General features: G+C 34.2%; 1 pseudogene across 1 annotated transcript; it reads left to right on the top strand.

Annotated features, from left to right (window-relative positions):
* Positions 1-10,687: 10,687 nt before the first annotated feature.
* LOC309615843 (COP9 signalosome complex subunit 8 pseudogene) lies at positions 10,688-21,375 on the top strand (annotated as a pseudogene). The gene has a single exon. The product of its transcript is annotated as a COP9 signalosome complex subunit 8 pseudogene (transcript).
* The last annotated feature ends 1,939 nt before the right edge of the window (positions 21,376-23,314 follow it).

The following is a 23,314-nucleotide window of genomic DNA, read 5'->3' as shown; positions in this document are numbered from 1 at the left end:
TATTGAATATATATATATATATATATATAATCTATAGATAAGAAATGCCCCCAAATCCCATGATTATTAATTTGTATAGTTTGAAAAGAAGGTGTAAGCAATAAGCAATGGTTTGGATTGATTATTGGAGTGTATTGGATACACTTGAAAAGACAGTATGTCAATAATGATTTATTAAAATTATTGGCTATGACAATGATCTTCATCTCATCTCCTGAATATCCAGCAAATTGCCTTACACTCTGCAAATATTTGTTTAAATTAACTCCTATACCACATAATAGGAAATGCCAGTGTTTGCGATAACATAAAAGCAACAATATAATTCATTCTACCTTGTATTAAAAATAATTTTGATCAGCCAAATTCGAATATGATTAAGGGAAACATTTATATAAATTAGAGAAAACAATAGCGTGAGGGTCAAAAGCAAAGATCTTGCTATTTCCAATCTTTATTCAAGTCTGGACTCTGCTATTGATATTTACTAATTGTGTGATTCTCAGAAAATTCATCTGTAAAATGGAAATGATAATACTACCTCTTAGGGATCTTCTAAAAGGTAAAAAGAAAAATAATGCATCTGGTGACATACAGCAAACACTCAATAATTGTTAGCTATATTATTGAGGTCTGTACTCATAATTTAGATGTTTTTATTTTCTTTATAAAATATCACTCTTTACTGATAAATGGGAGACTTGTTTAAGGTGACTCTCATAAATAACTAAGGAGAAATTATATCTCTCAAAACCTTATTCCAAGAGGTTTTCCTGAAGATTTCCATTGATATAGGTAACTGATATAACGTTTGATTCTTTTGATAGTTGTGAACTAGAAATTTGATTCAGAAAATAAGAGAAATAGATGTTTGCCTTCCAAATTAAAACTGGGATATCTAATTTGAGATAAAGTGTTAAAATATAAATACCATCATGAAAATGTTTCAATAACTTTCTGCATCTCAAAATGGAATCAGTTACTCACAAAAGCAGTACAGCCTGTTGAAACTGCATTACTGTAGCTTCTGTAGAAAGCAAAAAAATGTAATAATTCACCAGAGATTTCATTTGAGTTTTGGGGAGCTTCAGCAAACCACCTCAATGAGCTTAATTACTTTGTGAATTAGCACAAGGATTAATAAGAAGATCAGTGAATGGTAGCAACACCATTATTGATATAACATATTTAGAGGAGGAAACTCAGCATCCTCCCTCCTCCCCAAACCTAGACCTTGGAGAATGGATGATCCCAAAACACGCTGAGTAAAGAACAGGTTTTTTGGGCTGATGAGCAAATCAGCAAATTCTTACTCCTTCTCTTTTGAGGAGATGTAAGTTGGAAAGTTAGAGAGTAAAATCCGAAGTGTTCCATTTACAGGGTAAATAAAAATACTGTACATTCGTGGCCTGGATTTTACTGTAGTTTTTAAAAAGGGAGAAAACACTTTATGTCATATTACAGAGTGATTCTTTCTAAGTGAAGTAAGGAGCAGAACAGTGTCATGAAATGATACCATTTGGGTAAAATAGGAGGGATAAAATAATAGAAGCATATTTGCTTAGATAACCATAAAATATCTCCAGAGGAATATGTAAGAAATTGCTAATATTGCTGGTTTCCACAGACAAGGCATGAGTGCTTCGTGAACATGCATGGCAAGGAGGCTTCACTGAATATCTTTCAAATTTTGAACAATGTGACAGCCTTGCTTATTTAAAAATAAATACAATTAAAAAGCTACTTTTATACTTTTTCTCAAACACCATCTTTTTCTGACACGGCTATTGCCTCTTCTCCGTTTTCTTCTAAGTATCTTAGTAAACAGCATAATGTCTCATAGGATTTCTATATCATTACCTTACAAAATAGTAGCCAACTTCTAGTAAGAATGTCACTGAGGCCTCTGGAAACTGTATATAATTCAAGTATTAAAGTTGCATCAACATTTCATATCAGACTCCTGATATTTACCTATATTTTTCAGACTGATGTTTTATGAAACTTCCTCCTTTTCTGAAGAAACAGAGCCAGGGTCTTCCTAGACCTTGAACTGTGATTTATTTTCTTTGTCCTAGTCTGACCCACTTCTGCATCTTGGAGACTTGCTAACTCTATGCCCTTGAGGATGAGAAAAAATAAATCCTTGCAGGTTCCTGGAATATAAATTACAGGGAAGTGAACAAGATAAGTATGGTATAGAAAATTGACTTCCTTTTCCCTAAGGTAAGGTTTCAGAAGTCTTTCCTTTGTTTTTTGTCTAATCTATGACTCAAAGAATTGAGAAATTGAGGCAATTTTTCAACTAGAGTATTATTTGTTCATTTCATAACATTTTAGATAATTATTTTAAACTCTTTTCACCGAGGTTCTGTTTAGAAAAGGAGAGAATAAATTCATTCCCTAGAGCATCTGGGAATGTGGAGAAAATTCCAGTTATTCGTTATCCAAAAAGCAAAAATCACACTTCAAATATATATATATATGTAATTTAACTTGAACATGTATGGAAATTTAGCAATCTACATCACAAGAATATGTACCAGCCTTGTCTGATGGCTACCCTTGGCCTATGGCCCAAATCTATTCACACTTCAGCGACAGGAATTCACACATGCTAGTTTTGAAAATAAGATGTTACATCAGAAATAATACATTATATCAGAAAATAATAGCACTTTATTAACACTTTGTAAAATCCTTAGACATAATTTTCTCATCTGATGAAAGAGCATGTGAGATAGATAAGTCAAGAACCATTTACTAAGTACCTACTCTGTGTTAGTTATTTTCCATTTGTTACCTAATCCTCACAATCAATCTGATAAACCATTATGAGTGCTCCCATTTTATTGATGAAGAAAATAAAGCCACAATAAGTAAGTCACAATCCCAGTTTGGAGGATGGAGGAATTTCATTGACCCATTGGCCCACCATGGCTAAGGAATCCACCTCTAGTCCAATTAACTGTAAGGAGTTTGCCAGAAAAAAGAACGAAACTGTATCATTTACAGAGACGTGGATGGACCTAGAGACTGTCATATAGAGTGAAGTAAGTCAGAAAGAGAAAAACAAATATGGTATATTAACGCATAAATGTGGAATCTAGTAAAATGGTGTAGATGATCTTATTTGCAAAGCAGAAATAGAGACACAGACATAGAGAACAAACGTATGGATACCAAAGGGGAAAGGGCATGGTGGGATGAATAGGGAGATTGGGATTGACATATATACACTGCTATGTATAAAATAGATAACTAATGAGAACCTACTGTATAGCACAGGGAACTCCACTCGGTGCTCTATGGTGACCTAAATGGGAAGGAAATCCAAAAAAGAGGGGATATATGTATACATATGGCTGATTCACTTTGCTGTGCAGCAGACACTGACACAGCAGTGTAAAGCAGCTATACTCCAATTAAAGAAAAAAAAAAAAAACACCTGTAGGGAGTTTGGCACAAGACCCTTTATTTAGCACATGCCTGCTGCAGTAGCTCAACTTGACAGGGAGCTTTCAGAAAAGGTGAGAGCGGGTAGGCTCAGTAGGTCCCATAAAATGTGCATATCATGTTGTGTAATATCACAGAGTTGTCAAGCACGGCAACCAAGGCCCAACTCTTTTAGCTCCACCTTGAAATCTAAGTGCATCCTGGATTAATATGATTAATATGAACCCTCTGACTTGAGGCCAAAGCGGGTATGGAACACTATTCAGTAGGCAGATGGTGCTTCAACTCAGATTTAAAGAATGAGAGAGACCTTGTCAGTCAGACAAAAGGGGCAACATAGGCTGCAGAATGGAGAGCATATCAAAGCTATAGATTTACTAGAGAGAGAAAATGTTCATAAGTGCTGAATAAATGAATGCACTAAACACTATGGCACTGTAGAAATACAAGTGTGATTGGAGGAAGGCTGGTGTGTAAAGTAAAGGGAAATATAGGCAGGTGGTACTTGATGTAGGGTTTTCTATGGCTAAGCCACCATGTTTACAGTAGAAGCTGAAGGTGATAGGAGTTATTGTTGGACTTGAAGCAGGGAAAATAAACACTCAGATTTGTCTTTTTGAAAGAATATTCTGAAATCAGTGTGGAAATCAGATGGCACAGGAGTAAAATAGAGACAAAAGACCATTTGGGATGTTATTAGAATAATTCAGGCAAGAAGAGTTGAGGATGAGTGAAAGCAGTGACAGTGATAAGGAAGAGGGATGACTTGTGTACAAAAGCAGAGTTGACAAGCCTTGATAACTCCTTTCTTCTAGGACAGAAAGATGTTTCCTGCCTGTGAAATAGCTATTTTCATCATTGTGAATAGGTTAAAAGGGCATAATTAACCCCTTAACAGAATGTAAATCCCTGGTTTTATAAACAAATTGTTATTTACAAAGTAGTAGTATTGGCATTTAAGAAAGTTGTTTGGAATTTTGTATTTGAAATTCATTTTCACTTAATTAGAATGATTATATTTTTCAATTCTGATCAACTTTAAACGGGGTGAATTATTCTTTGCTCTCTCCAAAAACTGAATCTAAAATCATATCCATATTCATTTAAATGAAGAGTAAATTTTTTAAAGTTTAATATTGAAAAATACTAAGTAACTCAGCTCCTTTTGTTCCACAGGATAGATTTAAAAAAGGAGGGGAAAGTCTATCCAAAGGTTATCTGAGAGAAAAACAACTTCACAGATTAAATCATGCCTTCATTTAGATCTAAGAGGAAAGTTGTGATAATTTGTCTCTATGGAGGCAGAGCACATCTTTGGGACTTATGCTTTGTTAGCTTGTTTGCTGGACTTTTTTTCCATCGGCTCATTTGTTTTCCTTATTTTATTTATCTATCAGCAAATGGATAATTATCCCCCCACCCTTTTTGTCCCCTTACTGTTGATGTTCTGTTTTTGTCAGATTTGTTTTCCCTTGATTGTTTCCTTACTGCAGTCATCATGCAAAAGGGTGATATATTTTTCATTTAATTATAATTTTCTTTATCATGCAAATGTCAAGATTAATAATGGCACAAGCAGATAAGAAAAAGTCTCTTTAGATTTTCTTTGGTTTTACCATATAATGACACATTATTTAGACCAAATCACTCAGATCATTTATGAGTACACACTGAAATCATCAAAAGAAGTTAAACTATCATTTCAGTTAAAAAAAACTCAGTAGGGGCAAGCATTAATACCCAAGTGCCAGTTAACAGTAAAGTTAAAACCAAAATATTCACAATGTTTCAATGAGATATATTTCTGTAGTGAATTAAGACCTTTTAATATTATTCAGTTTGTTTTATTTCATGTCTGAAAAATATGATCCCCTGTTGTTAAGATATCAATTACCATTAAATCAATAATAACACTAAAACCTAATTTTCTTTTTAAACATTTCACATATTAAAATTGTAGCTCTTTGGAACTAACAGATTCTTAGTTTTTTCTGGAAAACCTAGTCTAGTATCCAAAAACTCAAATGGAATTTAAATCTAGTGATAGAATGACCAATGAACATTATTATTTAATTTTGACAGGAGAATATTTGGAGATCAATTGAAAGAGCAAGTTTTTAAACTATCCAAATAAGGAAATTGATATGTTAATTCAGGTTTGAAAGGAAACTGTCTATGGGGCTTATCTATCTGCTATACCATCTGTGCAGGGAATGTATATTATCACGTATAGAGATCTTCATGATATAGACAAATATAAAAACTGCAGACACAGGCATAATGCTATATTTTATGAAGTATATTGTGTTAGTTTTCTAATGCTGCTGTAACAAATTACCACAAATTTAGTGGCTTAAAAAACAAAAATTTACTGTCTTATATCCTGTAGGCTAGAAATCCAACAAGGATCTCACAGGACTAAATCAAGACATCAGCGGGCTGCATTCCTTTCTGGAGGCTCTATGGGAGAGTACATTTCCTTGTCTCCCCAGCTCCTAGAGGCTGCCCACATTCCTTGGCTCATGGTTCCCTTTCTTCATCTTTAAAATTGGCAATGGTAGGTTGAGACTTTCTCATATAGCCTCACTCTCACTGCTCTTGCCCTCCTCTTCCACTTTTAAGGACCCTTGTGATTATGATTGGGCTCACCTGGATAGTTCAGCATATTCTCCCTGATCAAAGTCAGACGATTCACAACCTTCATTCCATCTGCCACCTTAATTCCCCTTTGCCATGTAACTTAACAAATTCACAGATTACAGGGATTAGGACATGGGCATCTTTGGTGGGGAGTGGGGCTCATTATTCTAACTGAAACACATACATTTTATGCATTTCTCTAATTGTCAACTTTGTAATTACATGTAAATTACACAAAAGGTCATTTAATTTTTATCAAGTTCCAAAACATTTCCAATTTATATAAACTTGGATTTCTTTGAATAAGTAAATGTTATAGGATTAATAGAAATTACCTGAATTCTTAAAATAGTTAATAACCAATAAAGAGGTAAACATTTATGCTCATATAGTTAATGACTTTGTATTTTAATAAATAAGTATGGAGGAATGGAATATTTAAGGCTAACTTCCCCAATAGTTATATATTTTAGTTAAAAAGTATTTAGTGTAGTTCTAGGATCTGATTTAGAATTCCATATTCAGTATCTGTATGTTTATATCTGTATAACTACATCCCATATCCCCTCACATCCTTGGAAAAGACTATGCTATGAGGATTAGTACATTGTTAACCATCTTTTGATTTGAAGCACTCTGGTTTTAATGTGAGAATTTACATGGATAAGTGTGTTTGTGTGTGTGTGTGTGTGTGTGTGTGTGCATGTGTGTATGATAGGCAATTTGTTTTCTGCAAAATAATTGAGTTGAAATGACAACTTCAATAAGTAGTATCTTTGCAAATATTAAGCAGCATGACTATTTAACTGTGCTATCATGGGCCAAGTCTACATTGCCAGTGCAATAAGACCTAGAAAAATTGACACATGCTATAGATCTCTACTTGTATGATTTTCTTTATAGATTTTGCTGAGCATATTTTGGGGTTTTGCCCCGCATTATCTTTATGAAAATTCCCAGGTTTCATTTTGTTAATTCTCAGTTCCAAAAAAAAAAACTTAACCTCTCATGAGTCACTGGTATATTTTAGTTTCAGTGACATTGAATCCTGTGGCTGTCCAAGTTTTCATCTTTCCTTGGCTGTCAGGGATCAGAGAACCAAATTTGATGTTGACCTCTAGCAAGTGAATAAAACATTTCTCTAAGAACCTTTCTGACTTAATTTATCCTGGTTTAGTTAACCCTCATTTTCATTTATTCTACTTTATTTTTGTGTCATACTATAACATATATATCTGTATGCCACATCAAATTATTTGAAGAATAAATAAATATATCTTCTTACAATAAGACAGTGCATAGAACTAAAAATTTGGTAACTCAACTGAAAGACTGAGAATAAAAGTGAATTAAGCATCCAGATGTTAAAATGTTGTTTTTTGTCTCAATCAGCTACAAAAATTTTCTAAACAATAATTTTGGGAGAGTTTTACAGATCAGATCTGGAAGCACAGTAGAGATGAAGAGGTGTAGAAATTCCCTTTCCTGTAAAATCCAAGAATTTGATTGTCATAATAATCTGACCTAATATAGTACATGCCTGGAAGTATTAATTATCTTAAATCTATACTTTGGCTGAAATGGTCTGATAAATTTCAAAATACTCATCTTTCCTTTATTGTGACTTTTTGCTGACCCTATTGGTGGAAATTTCATCATGTGTGAAAAAAAGATTTTATATTTTATTCCCAGAATATAACTTTTTTTGACTCCCTAGCAAGTTACACACCTTTTTGAAATAATAAGTAAAAACTTAGAATTGGCTGGAAATGAAAGAAATGGACAATTTAATACATTTCAGTGGCTTCTCACATATGCATCCTGATTACATGAGTATTCTTCCTGGAGGATATGATGTTTCAAAGTACTGGCAAGTAGAGGATAATGATTAACCACAGAGCACTTAAAGACACTCTTTGGTTTAGTAGTTAAAGCTTTTCCTTTGGGGAGAAACATATCTTATTCTCAACTCCATTATTAACTGATAGATTCACCATTAGCAATGAATCCTGAACAACAGCCTCATAAGGCTTTTTTTGATACCCTCAGGGGAATTAACACCCTCACTATGTCTTGGCTTACCAAATTTCTTAATATATAATAGGCAGACACTATGTAAAGAGTTTAAAGTTTTTCAAGAAAGATGTTCATTAAGGGAAAATGTGATATAAAATGTATGCTCAAACATGAAAAAATATGTATATTGATGTTGCCATGAGGTGAAAATAAATCATAATTTTCAACCTCTCAGAAGACAAGTTTATATGATTCCTCAAGGTCAACCAATGTCAAATACACTATCTCTTCATAACCTGAAAGGTAATTAGTTTTCTCCATCACTGAATAGGTTTTAAGACCAAAGTATCAGCTTATTTTTCCTCTATTTTATTTACTTTGATTGTATTTTATCAGAATTGATTTAAAAACTAAACTAATCATATTCAAGTAACTATCTCTGAGAGCTTTACCAATTACTTCCTCCAAAAATTTCAAAGCCTCAGCACTGTAAAACATGCAACAGAAAGTCTTGCTTAGCACATTTTTCTCTTTTAATGTAAATTGAATGGGCCAAATTTTATGGTCTAATTTGATTTTTCCACGCTCTTATAGACACAGTCACAGTCTCAGAGGGGTTTCATTACATTGAATTAGTACAAACCAAAGTGCATTAAATGATAGGCATTGGAGAAGTTCTATTTCAGATAAAAACACAGCATTCAATAAAAGGATATCTGCTTTCCTGCCTAGTATGTTCACAGAGAGACAAGTAGTAGGCTTTTGGCATTACACCTTAAGGTCTTAAAGTCAAATGCTCTATTCTTGTTCAGTGATAGCTTTTAAAATGAAAGAAGAGGGTTTTGGTTTTCAATGACAATTGTCATAGGATATTAGAGGTCCTTGAAAACTCAGAGCTAGTCATCCTTACCTGTCTTATAACATAATGCAACTAGCATTAGATCTGATAGCTCAGGCTTTAGCTCAAGGCCTTGTCACTACAGGCACAAGGATTCCTGTCTAGATTTCTAAAGCAAGAACACCTACAATCTGGTTAACACATGGCAGCATTTTTTTAATCCACAATATTAAAATGCTAAACAAAGTTCTGTTTGAAAGGTAAAGCCAGGTATCAGCATGACAGGTAGATAAATGGAATCTATGGCAGAGATGGATCAGGTGGGTCCAGGATATATAGTCCCATGCCTTTCATAATTTTTATTTTTCATTATTATATGGAAACTTTTTCATGGTCTGGGATAGGGAATTAATTTTATTTTTCTCATACTAATAATTAATTATGAATTAATCAGTCTCTCCATGTTCCCAAACAATGCAGGAATCTTAACAGGCTTTTATTTACTTCAAAACTATCCTTTCCCACTATCTATTATTTCCAACTTGTTAATAATGTCATAAAATTATTACGTGAGTATATGTGTGTGTGCTCGTATTCTTAATAAATAAAATTTACCAGTGTGACTTAGTAATACTTGCATTAACAAATTTTTCCAGGTTTTTAAAAAAATTTCCTTGAAGAAGTACATTCTTTACTATTTCTTTAGGCTAAAGTCTGTGGTTAGTCAATTTTAGAAATTTTTGTATGCCTGAAGTTGTATTTATTTCACCTTCACTTTTGAACAGTTGCTGTGGCTAATGAACTTCAGGTAAAAACTTATTTTTTCTTAACACTTTGGAGATATTATTTCATGTGTCTTATTGCATCTATTATTTCTAATATCATTTTGTTTCCCTTTCATTTATGGTAATTTACCTCCCCCTCTGAAACATTTTAACATTTCAACTTTATCTTTGATGCATTAAGGTTTCATCAAGCTGTGGTTAAGGTGTGGGTTTTCTCTTATTGATCCTGCCATTGATCTCATGTCTTTTATATTCTTAAAATTATTTATACTTATTTTGTCTAATATAGCATTTTATCCTTACTTTCTCTCTACTTCTTTGGATTTCTTTAAAAGATTTGGAACATCTGAAACTATTCTTTGTTCTCCTCATTCACTTTTATTCATATTTCTATCTCAGCTCCTAGACAAGAAGTTGGGCAAGTAGATAGAAAAATCCTCTTCCCACCCCAAACATATGAAAGGGAACTGTTCACATCCTAGAAATAAAGAACAAACATGTAGACAAACTAGCAAGCAGGAGTGATAGCCACACATCTCACAGGACTGACACAGCAGCTTACATATTCTAGTTCTAGGATTTTAGTACCTGTATCACGTTGCAGTTACAAGAATAGTAGAGATTTGAAAGTGGCTCCCTATGCTACAAAGGAGTCAGGAAAAGACTGTGTTAACCATAGGAAGGAATTGAAAAGTTTATTCCCAACAGTCTAAAGTTGACACATAGATTAAAATAGAGAACTTTTTGAGCCTAAGACTGCACAGCTCATCATGGAATCTGAAAATGTGTTACATGTTGCAAAACTCATGAACTGAGAAACAAATATAAAAACTGGTGTATAATCCACTAGTGTATATAAAATAAACAACTAGGGCCTACTATAGAGTGCAGGGAACTGTATTCAATATCTTGTAATAAACTATATGGGAAAAGAATCTGAAAAAGAACACACACACACACATATATATATATATATATATATATATATGTATAACTGAATCACTTTGCTATACACTTGAAACTAATACAACACTGTAAATTAAGTATACTTCAATAAAAATTTTTCTCAAAGCCGGTGTATAATCATTGACTAACAGTGAAACCATCCACAATTAAGGCTCTTTAAGCTAAGTCTCGCCTAAGACTCCCTGTGGATAACTCCCACAAAGAGGAAGCTAAGAGACAAATGATAAATCACTTCAGAAAGTAAAATGCTAAGACAGTGCACAGATTTAATGTGTTATAGAGTTTGAAATGTAGTGTTGTTGTGAAGTTAAAGCCTACATTTCTATCATAAAGAGCATCAAAAAATTCAGAACTTTAAATTCCAAAGTGAGTGATCTATGCTCGCAAGACCATTAAGCCACATACTCCTTGAGGATCCCAGGTTCTCTTCATCCTGTTACTCAGTGGCTGACACTGGATCACTGTCAGTTGGGGCTCTGTGGGTGGTTTTGAGAGGCTCTTTCCTACTAGAGAATACTTGAGGGACTGAAGTTGGCTTTGGGGATAAAATAAGCATAGGTTTGGCCATCGAGGCTTGTTAACCTCATTAACAGTACCATTCCCTAAGATGGTTACATTTTACTGTTGCCTCTGCTTGGCTTATCACCCTTTCCTCTTATCCCTCTTTTGCAGTGATGGCTATCTTTCTGCTCTGTAAAATAATAAGCTTATTTGGAAAACAATACCCTGAATCTGATATTTGAACCAGGGTAGATCCCTTAATTTAGCAGATAAGTTTTAATAGAAGGCTATTGTTAAAGGTGCTGAACATAATACTTAGAGGAACATGAGCAATTGAATCTTCCAGTTCTGAAACAGCCCAAAGATTTAGGTTCTAAATATTGCAATTTCTGCTTACAACCCTTACAAATTTTGACTGAGCTTATCTTTGTTATATAATATTTGGTAATAATAGCAAGGTGCAACCAACTGAAAATTCTGGCTCTTTCTAATCACTTCCCTCCAGAGCTAATATGCGCTTTCACTCTGGCATGTGGTCTGACTTCCAAATTATTGGAGGCAACGCCATAATTAATTATTTCCATAACATAACAAGAATTACCAGCTTTCCAACCTGCCATATGTCTTTTTTACCATCCAGTGCTTGCCCTCTATGTCAATGTCATATATCAATATTTTAGATATTTCTTGGGGATTCTTCTTTCAGGTAAAAAAAATCCCATTTTATTATGGTAAAGAAGTTACTATAACAAAAAAGATCCAAAAGACAGTAACTGAAATAGTATAAAAGTATATCTCTGTTTCATATAACACATGAGTATTCCAGCTGCCGGTGTCTCTCCCTCACGGTCATTCAGAGACCCAGGTTCCTTTCATTTGTTTTCCCCCTTTCACTAGGGTGTCTGCACTTATCTGATAGGTCAAAACTGGGTCGTCTCACCACATTTAGATTCCAGACTGTACTGTTTTAAGGACAAGCTCTAGAAATCTATTTCACTTTTAACTTCATTCTGTTGACCGAAACTCAGTTACGTACCTATCTCTAACTGTAAGGACATATTGTCATATGTCATATGTTGAGACATCTTGTCACTAGGTGGACAGTAATGTTCCTCCTTAAGTTAATGGCTTTATCAATAAAAAGAGAAGAGGAGAACTGATACCAAGGCAACTGTTAGCTGTCTCCCCCTACGATCTAATAAAATAAAGCAGTGACTTAGAATAAGTATGCTTAAAACGTTGGAATAAGTAAAAGACACTTATAATGTTGAAATAAGTAAAAGAAGATATATATGTATAGATTTATACATATAGTATGTTTAAATAAACAAATAGAAGATAACATAAAGCCAGAAAGTTAAGAAACATCATATATGAAAAAAAAAAAAAAAAAAAAAACACTTAAGTAAAAAGATCCAACAAGGAAAAAAAAGAATCTAGTAGAAAGCTCATAAGTATAAAGTTTGAGATCTTAAATTTTAAAAAGTTACTCAATTGAGAAGTTATATGAAAAATGATGCAATAGTAAAAGAAACGTTTATGCTGTGCTTATCCATCGTTGTTTATGCTATCATCCACCATTGTTTTAAGTGTTTTACATATGCTAACCTAGTAAGTATAGACTAGATCAGAAACAGCTAAAAAGAGATTAATGAATTAAAAGCCATTTATAATAAGGTACAGGGAGTAAAAGAGATGAAGAATAAGAAAAAGAAGATAGGAGATACAAAAGTAGCATTTAAAAATGTACTAACAAGTACTGACAAAAGTGGTATTAACACTCAGTGATTGTTGGTGGATTTAATGTGGGCAAAGCAGGAAATTATTTCGTGAAAGTAGCATACCTATTCCATAAAAGTACTAGTACTAGTACTCTCTTCTTCCTCTCCTACTTTCCTCACTCTTCTTCAAACTCCTTTTCCTTCTAAGTGAGTTTTCACTAAGCATGGGACTCATTCTTCTGCTTCTCTCCCTTGTCAGTTTCAACTACTTTTAGCATTTCAACCAACTGTCACTTTTATGTAAATAAGTGCCACATATACATCTCTTATTTTTATTATTGAGTTCCTGGTTTGATTTCAAACTTTTCTTCAATAATTTTCATGTATTTCCCCAATTAACATAAAATCCATTATGCTGCAAACCAGACTGATTAATTCTCTATGAAATACACTCAATTTTCTGCTCAGTTTTCTGTCTTTCCATTAAGCATTCTTTTGCTTATCCAATCATAAAATTTTTATTCATTCATTCAGTTATCAAATATATATTTAATAGCTACTGTAAGAGAGGCACTGGTGATAAAATGGAAAATGAGAGAGTTAATATTCCTGTACATGGAGCTTAACATTTGTATCTAATAGAACAATCCATAGTTCTAGATCTTCTGTGTGTGTGACTTTGTGTGCATGTGTGCACTATGTAGAAATAAACAGTGTCTTGTGATGGAGATCACCAGCGGTAAACCACAGGTGTTGTCAGGGAAATCTACTATTTAAGGAAACCATTTAAACTAGGATGTAAGGCCAGCCATAAAAAAGATACAAGGAAACATGTTGGTAGCAGAAGACAAAGTCAGTACAACAGTTCTGACATGAGAGAGAGAATTTGATTCTATTCTAAGAAGAGAAAGAATAACTGGAGTGAAATAAGAGATTGGTATGAAATAAGTTGGAAAGTTTGGCAAAGTCTAAAGCATGGAAACCTTAAAGGTAGAGTTTGGATTCAATTCTAATTGAAATTAGATTTGAATTAGGCAAAAACACATCTGCCCCGGAGATAGAAATTTGTGAATCATCATCACCTAAAGCTTGATAATAAGCAAAATTGCTTTGGGTGACTATAGATAAGGAATAGCTTAGGACAGAAATCCTCTTTTTTTCAATATTTAGTGGTCAAAGTGGAGGCTCTCCCACATGGTGGAGGGGGAGTTGAAAGAGTGTTCAGCAAGACAGAATGATATCAGGGAGAGTTTTACTATAAAGGTAAGAGTATTTCAAGGAGAAATAGTCAGCTGAATATGATGCTACTGAAAGAGAGAATTAAGGTAAAGCTAAAAAAACATTTTCAACTGGAATTGACAAAATAGGCCACTGGTGACTTGGGTAAAACCACATTTGGAAAGGGAAGAACATTTCATTCAAAGGATCCAAATTTTATCTTTAGTAAATATTTATATGGAACTCTTTCTAAAGTATGTTCTTTACTATTTTCTTAAATTAAGAAATCTAAATAATTTAATCTCTATTTAAAGGCTCAATAATCATTAGTTAAATTACTGCTTATATTTTTTATACTGCTGCAATATGATGCTTTGGAGGTATGTGGGGTTGTTTATTCCCACTCTATCTCTAGATAAGGATATGTGTGTCTTTGTGTCTGTCTGTGTCTGTGTGTGTGTGATGGTTGTTTTGTTGATTTGTTTTTTTTAATATTTATTGGCTTTTAAGCGTTTTCATTCTCCTCTCTTTATGTTGGGCTACATGGGCTACACAGCATAACTTCTTGCTTTGTTGGCCCAGTTAAATACATGCACACTTGATTAAAAACAAAAAAGAACTGGGCTCAAGTTTCAGTTAATATGTATATAACTTTGTGTGGTTTATTGAAATAAGAGGTTTAGGCAAGTTTTCTCATCAGTAAAAAATCCCATACCGTCTTTTACAAAATGGTTGCAAGAAGCAAATAAAGTCCATGAAAGCTTCATTAAAACCATAAAACACTATGTAATTATAGACACTCTTATTATTAGATAATGAATATTGTTAATTATAGAAATCCCAACTCTTCTTAATTAATTTATTCTTTGTACTCTTCTCTGAGCTAGAAAGTTTGGTGAAGATTTTTATTATGAGTAGTCTAAAATAGAAGAAATAGTTTTAGGTTGGAGAAGCTCTTATTTTGTTTTAACTACAAAGGTTATTTTGGTTACACACCCTTCTCTTTCCCTTTGTGACAGTGTTGTTAGGTTGTGCAGGTCACCTCTAAATGATATCCAGAAGTAAGGGGTGACTGTACACGGGTTTTGCTGAATATTATGTAAAAAGTTTCATGAAAATGAATGGCATTTTTCCCTTTCATTGTATTGTTATATCTTCTCTTTTAATTCCAAAGATGATAGTGCAATAAAGAAGACATAAGCTGTATCAGTGGAAGCTATGTTAAAACATTGGTTTTCTATTCAAAATACCCATTTTGTGGGCCCAGGAGCTTTGTAATACAGTTTGCTACTTAAGAAAATAGTTGCTCAATATGCTCAAAGAGAAAAATTTGAATTATCTAAACAACTGTCAGAGTGGGAAGTATAAGGGCAGATTTTGTTCTCCTGTTTGTTTATTTGCATAAAACTTTATGTCATTGCTGCCATGAAATGGATATTTTAGGGGATAAAATCTTATTGTGAGCCAGTTTTTAAATATGAATTTCAATTTTAATTAAGTTAATTAAGAATAAACACCTGTGGCATGACCTCCTAAATATGGACATGACAACATAGACCAGAGTCAAAATTTAGGGTATCAACAAGTAAAATTTCCTTCTCTTTCAAATTGCATCACTTCTTGATTTTGCAATATAGAAATATCTTTAAAGATTTGTATTCCAGGGCTTCCCTGTTGGCGCAGTGGTTGAGAGTCTGCCTGCTAATGCAGGGGACACGGGTTCGAGCCCTGGTCTGGGAAGATCCCACATGCCGCAGAGCAACTGGGCCCGTGAGCCACAACTACTGAGCCTGCACGTCTGGAGCCTGTGCTCCGCAACAAGAGGGGCCGCGATAGTGAGAGACCCGCGCACCACGATGAAGAGTGGCCCCCGCTTGCCACAACTAGAGTAAGCCCTCGCACAGAAACGAAGACCCAGCACAGCCAAAAATAAATAAATAAATAAATAAAAATTAAAAAAAAAAAAAAAAAAGATTTGTATTCCAGAGAAAAGAGAAAAACAATCTATGGCTTTATTTTCTAAAATTATTGAAGCTCTCTGTTTACTGACAACAGCATCAGGGCTGCAGACAAACAGTAAATTCCAAAATATGGTAATAATTTTGAAATTATTATTATAAGTAATATTTTTGAAGGGGAAGTGTGTACATGGCAGTGAGAACTTTTCCACTGTCTAGATAAATATGGCCCCAGCTTAGCCTAACAAGGTCTACAAAGTATCGGGACTCTATTGTTAGGGAACTAATATGCTCCTCTAAAGAGAGGTTTTGTTTTCGCTTTCCCTACATTATCAGAGTGTTCACTGAAAAATGAGGCTCTGTAAATTTTTATCATAACTGAATTAACGTTTGGAGATAGGCTAGACATATGGCAATCTATCAAAAAATTCAAGTTCGTGAAGAAAATTGGAATGGTGGTCCTTCTAATTGTACTCAATTCCTAAAACCCTCACTATAGAAGATTGTCTTACGTGTGAAGAATTTTATCAAAATCACTAACTAGAAAAAAACTAGACCCCTCATTTTTCTGTTTTTGTTTGTTCGATTTGTTAAACAAAAGAAAAACACACAACTGCTGAGGAATGGATAGGAATAGTGTTTGAGAACATCTCAGGTACTATGAAACCAAACTATTCAGAAGTTTAGAATATGATACTTTAGAAATAAGTGGAGAAAGATTGTGGAGAGGTGACAATAAATGTGGATTTTATCTTTCTGATGTTAAATATTATGTTTATAATGCCTTACTTTCAATCTGGACTAGATGAAATAAATTTGCAGAGGTGGTTGTTAGTTTCCATATTTATTTTTTTTACAGTCATCAGTTATATATATAGATGTACTATCCAATGATGTTTTAATAGAAATCAGAATACGTATTTGTATTCCCCTAAGGCTAAATGGGGCTTAACAATTGTGGGTTTTACATCACTAATTTTCCTCCCAATTCTAAATGTTACCAATATGAGCAGTGATTACTTATGTTCACTTTAGGGAGGGGAAAATTAAGTCATGAAGAACAATAGTTACTTTTACAAGATCAGACTGTATCAGGTAGAAAATACTGGAAGGAAATTTCTAACATCATTTATATTCAGCCATAGCTCTTTAGTTGCTGTAACACTTGAGTGAAAATTTCCCTTAAGCCCTATTTTTCTTCAAGAGGATGAATGAAACATTTTGCAATACTGAAGCAGGATTGTAGTTATTTCCCAGATGGAAAGTAAGGTCAAATTTACCAAGGCTATTTAGATTGAAAAAGACAAATAGCAAATAATAATTTGTAGAATAAAAGAAGAAATAAACTTAATAATAAATTTACTTCTTGCCTTCAAATTCTAAAATCCTATGAAATATGGAAAATAGTGGAATTAAAGTTAAAATTGGTTGAATAACTTCAAGGTAAACAATGCAAAATGCTTATGCAGAAATTATTTCCCAGACTTTTATTTAAAATATGCCCAAGCTTGAGTCTGAGGTCCGGCTCTGTGGGGAGGTTCGGCGGCGGGACCGGCCGGGAAAATGCTAGTGGAGGTGATGGCTGAAAGTTCCTTTAGTTTCAAAAAGTTGCTGGATCAGTGGGAGAACCAGGAGCTCAAGGCTCCAGGAGGAATTGCTACACCCGCAGTGTATGTCGGCTTCTAGCTTTACATCTGCTTTATAATGACATGAATAATGCAAGATATCTTTGGAAAAGAATACCACCTGCTATAAAATGTGCAAATTCTGAACTTGGGGGAATTTGGTCGGTAGGACAAAGAATCTGGCCCAGAGATGTCCCCAGGATATATACCACCATCAGCGCTCACCCGTGGTCTGAGACGGTCCAGCCAATCATGGAGGCACTTAGAGATGCCGCCCGGAGGCGAGCTTTCGCCCTGGTCTCTCAAGCATATACCTCCATCATGGCTGACGATTTCGCAGCCTTTGTTGGACTTCCCGTGGAAGAGGCTGCGAAAGGTATCCTAGAACAAGGATGGCAGGCCGACTCCACCACAAGAATGGTCATGCCCAAAAAGCCAGTTGCAGGGACCCTGGATGTTTCCTTTAACAGGTTTATTCTCTTATCGGGGCCTGCCCCCATTCCACCCATCCCCAATGAACAACAGTTAGCCAAATTCACCAATTATGTGGCTTTCCTCGAAAACTGACTTATCATGCTGAGTTCAAGATCCACCTTCAGAATCCTGAATACTGACAGAAAAATGTAAAATTTTTATTTTCAATTTTATTGGATGAATTAAGCACCTCAGCATTCTTTACTGAGTATGTGATTAAATACATATAAAATATAAAGTATATTATATATATTTTTGTCCTTAAACATGCTGAATTGTTGTTGAAACAATTCTCATTTTGTAATATTTGACAGTTTGGATGGAGCCCGTCAATATTAGGCATTTATATTTCCTAGTGACTCATAAAATACAGCTCTCCTGCTTCATGTAGAACAGTGGTTGTCAGTTGTTTTTTTCTGCCTCAGCACACAGCACACTCCCATCTCTACCATAAGTTGATAGTTGCAGTGATGCATCTGGGGTTTGAGGAGGACTGTCCCCAGGGGCAGTATCTGAAGTTCTGGGGACTCTAATTCAGCCCTTTTGGAGAATATGCTGTTTTTCTCTCCCCTCCTGAGAATCACAAATATGAAATGCTGAGATAGAGCTGAGGAGCAAAGGCCATCTCCCTAGTAAACCAGCTTGTTAACTTTAGATTTTTTTCTGAGAGTGTGAGTACATCCATTGCTGGCAGTAGAGGGCTTGCCATGAAAATGCGACTTATTAAAGACATTCATGAGAAGTATTAAGTTGTAATATTTCCTTTCAGAAGAAGGGAAATGTAAGTGTGGAACGCATTGTTTGGGAAAGAAGCTATTAAGTGATACACTTTGTACGACTGTCCTGTAGCCTATTGGTTGCTTATATTTATCCCTTGGGTCAAGTTCTGCCCTTTGGAGAAATACTGAACAAGTCTTTCATTTTTTGTGTGACAGCTCTCTGAATATTTGAAGTTGTTTATTGTATCTTCAGGTTAAAACCACCCCCTAGTTCATTTTTTCTGTGCTTGTTCAATAAATATTTAATTGAATTCTTTAAAAAATTAAAAAAATAAAAATAAAATATGCCCAAACTTATATAGTCAAAAATTTAAGACGTTTTATAGATTATAGTAAAATAAATTTGAAACTTTAGATACTTTCATTCTCTAATTCATTTTTAATTCTCCAACAGACATCTTAGATATGTATAGCGTCACTATTACACAAGAGAAAACAGAGCCCTTGAACAGATTAAGTCATTTACTCAAGGCTACAGATTTACTAACAACATACTTGAGGTAAGAATGCTCTAAGTCTTAATCCATTGCTCTTGCTAGTACATCAGATTGACTCTTAGCCACAATATTTTTCTCCCTCAAAAATGTTTTCATTCAGAATTGAAAGCAACCAGTGTGGGATTTTGGCTATGGTGGAGTAAAAAGGCTGGCAAATCTTATCCCCACAAAACAAGTACACAAGTTGACCAAATTGTCAAAAACAACCATTTTAGTGCTCTGGATATTGAACAGAGGCAAGCAGCAAATTGAGTAGTGTTTACACACAAAACACTGTTAGAAGTTCCAGTAAGAAAGGTAGACGTCTTGCCCTTTCTGTGTGAAGCTGCTCTTATCCCTCTCTACCCAGCTCCATTGGCACTGAGAACTGCAAACATACTCAGCACAAAATGACTTCATCCAAATCCCTGCACTAAAAAACTTGACCCAACTCTAACATGACTTCTAGGAGCTTACGGCCATGTCCCTAGAATGACCCAAGCCCTCCTTAAAATGATTGCCTGAGAAAGCTTGCAATTATAAATCCTTCCTCTGCCTTTCTGAGATGTATTGATACATCTTCTACCATCCAGAACTGTCTCCTCAAGGGCCTGGGAGCTGTCCCTTCAAAACACAGACATTCAGAAAAATAATTTTCCTCTCTTATCTCCCAGTCCCCATGGGAGGGTAAGTGCCTAATTCCTGTGGGTGTCTTGCTCCAAATTGCACAACTGCCTCCCATCGTAAAGATTGAGGAATTTGTTTCTCCTCTGCTTAGTAACAATTACCAAACCCAGATGGACTGGTCACATAGACCAATACCCACCCCCACACTTACAACCCTTAGTTGCCTTTCCTTTATCTCATCCTAGTGTTTTAAAGGTCTCCTACTTTTGTTTTGGTGGAATTGAGCTCAGTTCTCTACTGAAGACTTTTTCCCCTGCTATAGAAGAATCTGAATAAAATATGTTTTTACAGCCTTTAACTAGTAGCTGGCTTTGTTTCTCTTTATCAGCACAGTAGATTTATCAAGGGTTTGTTTCTTTTTAATAGCACACTAGATTTATTCAAGTGGGACTAACTCTGAAAAACAGCAGCTTTGCTGACAGAGGAGGGTGAATTAACTTCAAGTGAAAAACAAAAATCCACACCCAGCAGCACTGTTACTGAAAGTAGCAAACCTAGAAGAAAACAAATAGGGGTTCTAGTTGAGGTAAGTGGAAGAGAATTCAAAAATTTTAGATATACAGTTAATGAGACAATCATAGAAGACCTAGATAAATCCTTCATCACCTACACCTGGGAAACTAGGAAACAATAGGTATGTACTAGGAAGACCCAAGAGATCAAGGGCAAAGTAAAACCTGAGGTAGATATTAAAATTGCCTGAACTTTAGATGCACTTTCCAACCTACACACTAATCTACAGATAGAGAGTGAAAGTCTTCAGAGAATAAAGTTACTGCTCTGCCCAATCATTGGCTAATCACTAAGCTAGGCACACACAGGAGCAACCCCTAGGAATCCATGGTTAAAAATAAAAATGAGACAAAATTTAAAATACTGATAAGAGATATCAGGGGCTATACATCACAAGAGGAAAGAATTTGTAAATTAAATAAGGCAACTTTTTAAAAGTTTAGAAAAACATTAGAATCTAGAGCTTATAATTAATTATATCTAAAGGTCCACTTGTCAATAAAAAAAAAAATATGAGTGCAAAAATTCAGAAAAGTGTGACCCATCCTCACAATAATAAAAGCAGTCAATAGGAACTGACTCTGAGTGGGACCAGATTTTGGATTTAGTAGACAATAATTTCAAATTAGTTATAGTTACGGACAAAGAATCCTTTAAAATTATGTTTCAAGTATTAAAATATTATTAAAATTACACAAATATGGAATTTCAATAAAGAAACAGAAACAAAAAAAAGAAAGCAAGTGGAATTTCTAGAGTTGAAAACTAAAATAACAAAAATGGAAAATATAGTAGATGAGCTTAACAGAAAATTGAATAGGGACTTCTCCCTAATCAGTAAACTTGAAGATATATCAGTAGAAATTATCCAATTGAAAAACACAGAGAAAAAAGATAGAAAATGTAACTGTTATGAATATATACACACCTAACAAAAATGTATCAAGATACATGAAGCAAAAATTGACAGAACTAAAAAATGAAATAAGGAATGACCAATTACATTTGGAGATTTCAATATCACCCTATCCATATTTGAAAGAACAATAAACCAATAAATCAGCAATGATATAGATCTTATCAACACTATCAACCAACTTGATCTAATTAACATATATAGAACATTCCAGCCACTGACTGTAGAATACACATTATTTACACTACATTACATTATTACATATGGATTATTCTGATGGTTCACCTTTAAAAGTAGAAAAAAAATTAAATGAAAGTATGATATATATAATGGAATGCAGCTATTGAGTAAAATATGGCTTAAATTGGAAATTTAGGTATTAAACACCAATATAGAAAAGAAGAAAATTCTCAAATCAATAACTGAACTTATGTCTTTAGAAACTGGAAAGATAAGACCAAATTAATCCCAAGTGAGCAAAAGGAGATAAATGTTAGAATCATGGAAATCAAGGAAATTGAAAATACAAAAAATAAAGGAAAAAACCAATTTAATCAAATGTTGTTTTTTTGAGAAAATCTATACAATTGATTTAAAAATTTGCTTGACAAACCTAAAAAACTAAAAAAAAGACAAAATTTCTGAAACCAGTAATGAAAGAGAGGACATTACTATCAACCTTAAAAACATTGAGGTATTTAAGGAAATATTATGAACAGTATTATGACATCAAATTAGAAAACTTAGATGAAACGGAAAATTTCCTACAAAGACACAAACTTCCAAAACTAACTCAAGAAGAAATAGAAAATCTGAAGAGATCTATAATGAGCAAAAAATAGCATTGGTGATTGTAAAACTTGCTGGAAAGAAAAGCCCAGGCCACATGACATCATGGGTGAATTCTATCAAATATTTCAAGAATATATAATACCAATCTTACAGAACTTTTTCAGAAAAATACAGGAAGAAAAACACTTCTTAACTCATTCTATGAGACCAATATTACCATGTGCTATAGACTGAATATTTGTGTTCCCCCAGTATCTATATGATGAAATGTAATCCCCAATGTGATAGCATTTGGAGGTGGGACATTTGGAAGGTAATTAAGTCATGAGACTGAAGCCCTCATGAATGGAATTAGTACCCTAATAAAAGAGACCTCAGAGAGCTTTTTTGCTCCTTCTGCCATGTGAAGGTACACTGAGAAGACAGCTGTCTATGAACCAGGAAGTGGGTCCTCAGCAGATACCAAATATACTGGTACCTAGACCATGGGTCTTCCCAGCATCCAGAAATGCGAGAAATACATGCTTGTTGTTTATAAGCCACCTAGTTTATGGTATTATGTTACAGTAGTCCAAATATACTAAGACATGCTGTGTTGAGGGCAAAATTCTAAAGATGGTCCTTCCCCCTAAATACTCTACTCTGGTTATTCAAATTATAACTCAGGTACTACTATGAAGTAATTTTGAAAATGTAATTTATGTCCCAAGTCAGTTGACCTTAAAATATTCATAAAATCCATGTGGGTGGGATCTATTCACATGAACTCTTTAAAAGCAGAGTTTTCTCCAGCTGGTAGCAGAATTCAGAGAGAGGTCTCCTGTTGACCTTGAAGAAGAAATCAAACAGCTATGTTGTAAACTGCAGATGGAAGAGCGCAGCTCCCTAGATGTTGAGATTGACCATCAGTTAACAGCCAACAAGGAAATAGGGAGCTCAGCACTACAACAGCA

Source organism: Balaenoptera borealis (assembly GCF_965194805.1).
Source record: "Balaenoptera borealis genome assembly, chromosome: 18".
Classification (NCBI taxonomy): domain Eukaryota; kingdom Metazoa; phylum Chordata; class Mammalia; order Artiodactyla; family Balaenopteridae; genus Balaenoptera; species Balaenoptera borealis.
This window is presented reverse-complemented; position numbering and strand designations above follow the sequence as displayed.